This window comes from Dysidea avara, chromosome 7 (genome assembly GCF_963678975.1).
Source record: "Dysidea avara chromosome 7, odDysAvar1.4, whole genome shotgun sequence".
In the NCBI taxonomy this organism is placed as follows: domain Eukaryota; kingdom Metazoa; phylum Porifera; class Demospongiae; order Dictyoceratida; family Dysideidae; genus Dysidea; species Dysidea avara.
In genome coordinates this window covers 26,451,663-26,461,246 of record NC_089278.1, presented here as the reverse complement: position 1 = coordinate 26,461,246, position 9,584 = coordinate 26,451,663, and positions in this window count along the sequence as shown.

The following is a 9,584-nucleotide window of genomic DNA, read 5'->3' as shown; positions in this document are numbered from 1 at the left end:
ACGTAAGTACTAGTTCTTAAAAAAGGCTTTAGCTACGGCCACTCCAAATAAATTCTCTGTTTCCTGTCCTGGACTCAAGCATATTTGCATGCGGGCGGGCGGTTCATTTCCATTATTCATTATAAGATTGCAGCTTTTCAAGCCATTATTTGCCTTGCCCAATCATAAAATGCTGCATAAAAGTATGCTCAGTTAAGCTTGTTCCTTCCTTTTGAGGTTGCAAAAATAGCACAAACGTGAAGTTTGTGCAGACTTGATAGCACTGCTGACACGTGAGCTGACATGGTTTCAAATGAGCCTGTCAGTATGCAACAATAACCGGAAAATAATGGAATAATGGAATATAATAGAGCTGACAGTAACTAGATGCGGGCGGTGGACGGGAAACAGAGAATTTATTTGGAGTGGCCTAATCTTTAGCTATAGTAATAGACAGCTTGATTTGGGGTAGTTTTCATGAATAATGAAAAATGACCTCCCGCCCGCATTGAAATTCGAATTTTTGTGGATGAGAACAAGTAATCAAGTTTGCCTGGCCTTACCTTCATATGTACAACTAGTGTGTTTGATAGTCGACTCGTAAAATAGCTACTGTGTTTCGTATTCAAAACCGGTCACAGCCGGCACAATAACCACTGCCTAGTTTTCATTACTGTATTATATTCGTAGCTAGGCTATGGGACACCTCAAACAGGCTCTGCCTTCTGTGTACACCCTCCAGTGCCTAACTGGTAAAGTAGATAATAACAATAACAGCTATAGCCTCGGCTATAGCTACCGGTATATAACTATCGTTGATTTCAGCTAGATCTACTCTGAGAATCAGATCTACTCACTTTCCTGAGGTATCTTCACTTCTTGCTTGTTTTCCATCTCTGCTTTTACTTGATTGGGCGGTAGAGGGCTATCGATCGTTTTGTTCACCCATTGCCCATTGCGAGTCCATATAAGCGCCTATAGGCACTTTCATAATAATTGTTTCGTGCGGTAAGCTCTTCATGATGACGTCTCGAATCGCCCTGTTTACTAGTCTAGCGCCGCCCGCCCTACTTTTGCGGAGGGGCGGGCGGCGACAACACCGTTACATTACACCAAGACTTCATAATAAATAGAGGGCGGCGCCAACACCTCCCTCTAATGAACACATAGGAAATGCTCTCGACTGTGTTAAAAGTTTTCAACGAAACCCTCCAATGTTCTATTGCTCTATTTAGCTAGCTAGAACACGTTGAGGCTTTTTTTCAGCATTTGTCCCGCTTTACTTTAGGATACTAAACTCAACGATTTTCGCTTAGGTTCCCTGGGCTAGTGGTGAAGCACCTCGTGCAGGCTCTGCCTTCTGTGCAAACCCTCCAGTGCCCAACTGGTAGACTTGATAATAATAAATAATAATAATAAGTGGTATCCCTGGAGGATAGGCCATCACTTGGTGGTGGTGGTACAGGACATGATTGCATTGGTGGAGGGTAGGGTGGATAATACAGAGATGATGGCACAGCATTTAATTGATTGACTTGCCCTGTGTGAAATGTACCAGTTGGGTTTGAAGGGAAGGAAGATGATGGTGTGTTAGCAAGCTGCTGTGGTGGTGGCAAATAATAATGTGGTTGAGGGATAGCTTGGCTGGTTAGCTGGGTCCTTCCTTGCTAGCGCTAGGAAAATATTTCTGCAAATGTGGATCACTTGTGTAACTCTTTGACGATCCAGTAGCCTAAGATGCTTGACTATCCACACGATGTGTGCTCTTGTGTGAGTGCTTCTTTTTTCTTGTATTTGTATTTTAAGGATAAAGGCTTATGCCTGTACATCCATAAACAAATTATGTACTTAGCTATTCTTCTTGGCCCTTGATGAGAAGCAGCTGGAGGCATCCTACCAATGTACGCACATACTAACATAGATAACACTACAACTAAAATATACCTCTGTTTCCTGCCTTCCTTTCTTTGCCACGGTTTCTTCATCCTCGTCATCAGAATAGTCCAAGAACTGATTGGAAAATAAAATGAAAAATAATAGTTAAAATACAGGGGCGTAAGAAACATGGGTGCAATGGGTGGGTACCCATAAATACTTCTAATGGCGTAACTAATGGGTGTCAGCACACTGTACTATATATTACTGAAAAGATCAAGATATTCTAATAGAGCAGTCGATGACTCTAATAAGGCAGTCACAGTATGCATTCAGAGAAGTAGTGTAGTCAACTATGTAGTTATAAATACTGATTTTGATTATCAGCAATAGAATATGCAGCCATTGCTAGCAGCTCAAGACTTATTTTTGGTCTTCAGCTTTACCACCAGGCACCCATAAGTTAAATATCTTCCTACGTCCCTGAAATATTCAGAGAGTGAACATGTCAATAATTATTCGGTGACTGCTCACACCTACCACATAAAACTGTGATATAGAAATAACTGATTAAGGTCTACCAGCTACACTATGACTGGCATGCACACAAAGATGGAAAAACATGCACATCAACAGAACAGTTTCTTGACTGATTCATACAAAAATAACACTCACTCCTACACATTTTTCTCATATAGCATTATTAGTACATATGTAACACTTTCACACCTCAAATCAAAGGAATTCCAGAGGATACATTTGCCATGTATACCTGTTCACAGGGATACAACTAAATGCACACCAGTGTACATCAAGATGTATCTTGGGAAGTGGTTGCACTTCAAAAAGTAAGCCACTTTTATCAAAGCAAGAATAGCCCTATTGTGGATGAGGTATAGTGGTACCACCCTGTTTGTTTCATAAAGGTTCAAACTGATTATGGGAATAAATTAATGCTCACATCACAAACTGGAGTCTTGCCACAAGAACCACTCAGATAAAGGTGTTTCAGTATACTTGCCATTCTACAAGTTAATTGGGAAACATTACTTAAAGGTGAGAACTAGTCCTATAGCACAATCACAAGTGTTTTGGCACATTTTTTAACACAGACCACACCTACATTACAGATAACACGAATAACCACTCTATAACCAAACTTACTCCTTTAGGCCTTTAGTATATGTTGCAATTAGTCTTTAAGCAACACGATGGTATTAAAACACTTGCCAAGATTCACCCAACTCGACTTTTCCATGATATCCTTAGGACTCATCCATTCATTATAACAAACGTAGCTGCAACATTCCTAGCCATAATCAATCTTTCTGGCATGCATATAAAGGAATCCATTGGTTACACTCGTATTGGTATGGGTGATTACTCACTCAGCACAGGCTATTAGCCTGAAACAGAAGTGTTACATATTAGCTGTAACATGGGCACTTGGGATTTTCCTGATATGTATGCCCACAGTCCTTGGGCTTTGGGCATACATATCAGGCAAATCCCTCATGCCCATGTTACAACTATTACCTATAAACTTAAAAACGTAAATATACGCACCTGAGCTGGTGGTTCCTCATCGTTTAGCCATGATGCGTTTGATCCTTTCTGTCTACAAAAAGGACAGAAAAAAAACACTCATTCATACAACATGACTACCACACAAAAATAGCAACATAACCACTCATATCCAACAATACGGAGTTTACAATAAAGGGAACACCACACATTTACATATTATAACTATGGTGTACAGAACACTGAGTATGTACTTCTCAATGTGATTAGGAAATACATAATATATCAGGTTGGAATCATTGCCACTTTACTTCCCACAGCATAGGACAACTCCTTTCCATCATTTCTGTGGATCTTTATAGAGTAGTATGGATGAGCCACAGGTCCAAAAACTTCAAACACCTGAAAAACTTGGCTGTGTATGTGCTTTAACAATGTCATATAAGTAGCACTTATCTTTCCAAGTGGACTGTGATCTTCAAGCCAAAAGACAGTATCAACATTAACCACCTTTAGCTTGGAATTGTGAGCTACAACAACTAAACAAAACAAAACTATTAAGGAGGCACATATGTATAACATAAATGTAACACATCCATGAGGCTTGTATCTGATTTGTAAACACAATGCCCAAGGGTTGCAGGCCAGAGGACAGAGTGTTTGTAAATCAGATACAAACCAAAATGGGTATGTTATTATTGTTTAGTATAGCATGGGGTAATTACTCCACTATAAACATTGCAATTAAACTTCTGTTTTCGGTTTATGTACACAACATGCATTATGTTATTGTCATCAATAAATGGCTTCACTAGTGCCCCACTACCCCTTTAATTTATTGGCAATGTTAATGAACCTGGATGTGATGAATGATGAAATAGTTTTGTTAGGACAATTGATCCAGAATTTTAAGATTAGGTATCAAAGAAAAAAGTAGCAGAACAAAGGGTTAAACAAAAGAGAGATTTAATCCCTATACTTCAGTCTATACCCATGACTGAATTAGGGATTAAATGTACACTAGCAAATCTGCAAGTTCTCTTGCTTCACTACCCTTTTAGTTTTTCCCTTGTTCAACTACTTTTCTTCTTTGATCCATATTCCAACTTAAAATTCCTAAGTTTTCCTTCGGCTTGTTTGTTTATAACATAATTATGACTAATGAACCAGCGCATACCATATCCAAAGAAAGAATGGTGCCAGGCATGCCATAAAATTAATTTGCGTCTGAATGTGCATCCAATTATTGCTAAGCTGTCATTAAACTGGTTTTAGGGTACCAGACCTTCATGATCCCTAATATACAGTACTATCACATTGCAACTTAATCGAGACTAAGTACAAATACACATACATGTAGCAACACTACAGTTTCCTATTGCTGCAGATGTACAAGTAATCTGAGAATGTAACTTGAGATCTTGTAAACATGTCACTTAGTAGTTGTCAATGATATGTGATAAGGATCAAGAGAGCATATCTACAACATGTTTATGGACATGATATTTGCATGAATAGCATCATTATCGTACAATATGGTAGCACTTTATAGTAGGGACCACTCCCTCCCAAGAATACAGCACCCCCTAAAATGCTTCCACTAAAATAAAAATATTGTACATGACAAAAATAAGAGTCTTAGTGTATGTATCATCAAATCTAGTGTGAAATCCTTACAAAAGTACCAACACCATTTTTTTTTACAAAAAAATGTCATATCCAATATTTGATCTGCTTTCCTGCCAGTCTGCCTTACCACAATCAATAGGTAAATGCAGTCATTATCATATATTGTTTATCTTCAAATCTACTGATTGTCGTCAGACAGAATGGCAGGCAGGCAAGCAGACCAAAAATTGGGTATTAACAATTTAGTTGTCAATACCTGAATTTTAGCCCCTATTTTAAATACACTTTCTTCAAAAATTCACGATCTCACTAACTTCATAGACCATACATTTTGGCACTTGTAGATGACTATTCTTTAGAAAGCTGTTCACAAACTCCTCCCCATCACTCAGAATCCATTGTTGTAATACCGTCAATGCTATGCCACTTAATATTATCGCATCAACTTTGGTATATCCTTGAGATATTACACACTGTGTGGGTAAGTGATTGTGAGTTGACGTGTGCGTAGTAGTGCTCGGCGGTATTGAAATTTGAATACATGACAGGAAAGTATTCTGATATATAGTTAGCTTGTTATTGTAGCTATTGCATCATTTCTTGGGCCTAATATGAAGTGGCATGCATCCCAAAAACAATAGAATGTAGTTCAGTACAAGTAAGTTTGATTACGGTATGGCTTCTGGTCACTGCTAAGCCATGAGTGACTGAACACCAAAGGCTGGGTTAAAAGCAAGCCTACAGTGGTATTTCTATATACCGCTGCTCAAAGACTGCCATGTACTCATAACCAGTTATGTAAATTTATCATGATAATAGTATTTCTGGTATATCGCCAAGCACTAGTGTGCAGTGCAGTGTGTGCATGTGTGTTGTTTGTATGTACCATTGCTTACCACCTAGTGTAGGGCAGTTTAAACAACATAGCATAACAAATAGCATCCAGACTTTTATCAATGTCACTAGCATTTTTCTGTATCTGATTGGATAGGAACTCAAACTTGCTCAGTGCCTATTGCATATAGCAACCCTTATACTTCAAAAAACACAATAGTCTAGTGCCCAAAATATGCTTCACAAAATATGTTAGTCGAGTTCCCCAAATGCAGTTCTTGGTGCAATCAGAATACCATAGGGTGACGTGTGTTTTTTTGTTTTTGTTTTTTTGCAAAACAGCTATCTATGTATTTAGTGCAAGAACTGACTTCAAGCAAATGAAGTAGGGAGCAATAAAAGTAGAGATATGAATGATGATATCACAACATAGCAACATGGGAAAATCCCTACTTTGTATGTTCAGAAAACACACTAGTCTGTTTATTATAGCATAGCTATGATATACACTTGTGACTGATTTATTAAAATATCACACATGGCATTATATTAGGGTGACTGCTTTATTAAGTACCTTGACTTCACTGCTGATCTCAAGTAAGCCTCTGGTAAAAGTATCCCAATATGATAGATCATTAAGGGCATAATCACTGCATGTGCTTTTTTTTGTGATGAAATGATCAGCTGGGTCAATAAGGGAATGGTTGCCATGTTCTGTTTTCTCTATCAAATCATTTTATAGTTACTCTTCAAATAATTTGGGGTTTCTATATATACACCCTGTACACTTGTAAGGAAATGTCAATATGAAGAAATAACATCTCTATGAGGTTTCTTTGTATAAAGATGACAACTAGAAATATTGCAAGTAAAAGGCAAGACAAAGAGGGCAGGTACTCTTCAGAACCTGAAAAGGTACATGCCACTTGTGAGTTTGTTACTATGACGTATAATGGTGAAGGGTCTACAATAGGTAGCCCTGGCTAAGAAGGTATAGGGATACAGAGATGGAAAAAACAAATTCTCAGAGTTACACAAACACAAATCAACCTGAAATCTAATTATGTCAAAGATAAAAGACTGTTCAGTAAAAATAATAGTCATACCCCCAATCTACATGGCAACTAGCTCATTGTGCAAAGTCTAGTATAAATTCAGTTATGTCACACATTCTCAAATACATACCAATTTGTTTCATAATACTGAGCACCCATCCGATCAACTCCAGCTGAGCATCTTCAGGTAATACTACATCCAGTGGTAGTATGGGAGGTAAATCCTAAAGTAAATCAAATTGAACAGAATGTAACATATGTACATGTGCAATGCTCTGCAGGGTTTATTTTAGAAAATTGAGCTAGGGGGGAGGGGGGGGGGGGGCAAAATAAAGTATCAAAAATTGCTCTGGTTATACAAGTATGTGAAGTACACCAGGGAGCATGCTCCACAAGCATGCAAAGCACACGAGGGAACATGCTCCAACTAGGGGGGTCTGGGGGCATCTCCCCCCCAGAAAATTTTTGAAATTTACCTGTTGTGAGAAGCAATTTTGTCGAAGATGCATGTTTCTTCAATCGTCTATAAACTTGACTACAATTAAGTACTGTATCATATACAGTAGCTAGGATTATTGCAGGTGTATTGGTGTATTATTGTAAATTGAGTATTAGACTGTAAGGGAGATATAGAGGAAGCTACCAGCATAAAAATTACCACTGAAGAGTTAGGCTCATTTGAAAAGAGTACTGTAGGGCCATTCATACAGGACTTAAAATGTAACATTGCAAGCCATTATTTTTAGCTCCCAGAATATTATAGCTGCTTTCAAATATTTTTAATCCCAAGAAAATTGCAGACATTGAATCCAATGAATTTAAAACTTACGGGGAGCAATCACTAGAAACATTGTTACTACATTATGGAGTTCCAAATACTGCAGTTACACCAAATGGTGACCATTTTACAAAGAACCAATAATCTCCTCAGATATCCAAACAAATAACAGAGTGGGAGCAATCAGGCATTACTACTCAAGATAGCAAGTAAAGGATACCAAGGCACAGCTGAAAGAGCTAAGCAGTCATGGAATGCTTGTGACTATGTTCCCAAATTTAAATGTGTTGGCTAACATTTGCTTAACCACAAAGAACTCCTAACTTTGACACTCTTTTATAGAAACAACCAATGTAATTTTCAATTGTACTCAGCTAATTAAGTAATTACTTTATTACTTGTAACTCCTGACCACTGGTAGCTATAGGATATCAGTGGACCATCAGTGCTGCTCCTGCAGCACTGTAAAGCTTTAATAAACAAATAAATAAAAACCATTCCAGTTTCGACTGCTTCTGTGGAATGCAGTTTTTCACAAATGAAAATGATTAAAACCCGACTTAGAAATTGTGTTGGGGATAACAGTCTCAATTATTTGTGTTGATAGCAATTGAATCACTAGATATGCTTACTGATAGTGAACTTGACTGCATTGTTGATATTTGGAAAGAAAAGCCTAGGAGAATTGTTGTATAGATTGTTTGATAGTTTAGTTGCTTGTCCCCCTGCCGGGCTCCCGTGAAATCTACGCCTGTTACTGTAAATGGTGGAGATTCTAAATGCATACCTTAGGCAATGAAGAAGCTCTATAGGGTTTTCCCATCAACTTTTACAAACAATACATCACCTTAACACTTTCCTGGCATATTGCCAGATGGAGGGTATCCAATAGACCTGGCTAGAGCTGTTACAGTGATGCTCACTCCTCCATGATGGAGTTTATCATGGGTGTCCATGACTATCATATCACTAAACTGGAAATTAGGGGGTGGGAATTTACTCGCTCTGTGGTGGGGGCATTGTGAATCCGTCCTCTGCAACGAATCAACTGTTTGTGATCAAGGAAAAGGTGTAACTGTCTGACTAATGGGGGACACTTAGATTGCCTTTTGGGTAAGTAAGCAAGCTCCTCTTGGTAAGCTGAACTCTGTATGCCCTTCACCAGATGTCTACATGCACTAGCCAATTCAATGCTTGTTAAGAGGCCAGATAATTTGGGTTGCTGTTTGCATAGATTGTGAAGTCATCTAAAAACATAAGCAGTGACAGCTAGCGTGCGATGAAAACTACTGGCATCAATAACAGATAATATATCTGTGGCTGTCTGTAGTTGTAAGCTTTGTTGTGCGGGTAGCTTTAGGTTTAACATCCTTTCTTTCCTGTAGATGGAGTACACTTGTGGGTGTCCATGTGGGCCAATCTGATTTAGTGAGCAGCCAGTGTGGGCCTTGTGTCCACAGGTGAGACTATCTTATTTGGTTGGTAGATATCCCTGGTATGGAAGCTTCTGGGAACACATGATAGGACTTACCAAGCAATTAGTAAAGAAAACTCTTGAAAGAGCCTTTGTTACGCAGGAACAGATCAAGACCATTATCGTGGAAATTGAAGCCAATGTTGAATGACAGGCCACTGACCTGAATTTGCTGATCCAAAACCACTTACTTCTTCTCATCTGCTATATGGCAGGAGAATGCACCTCCTCACCCCATAGACAACCCAGAAGAGTAGACGATTCAGACTATCTTGATGCTGACAACATGAGGAGAGAGTAGACAAACGGGCACATCTTATTGAACAGTTTTGGACACATTGGAAATGCGAATACTTAACTTCTTTGAGAGAGTTCAACAAGATTTCGGGATACAACAAGCAAACTATCAGACTAGGTGATGCTGTAATTGTACATG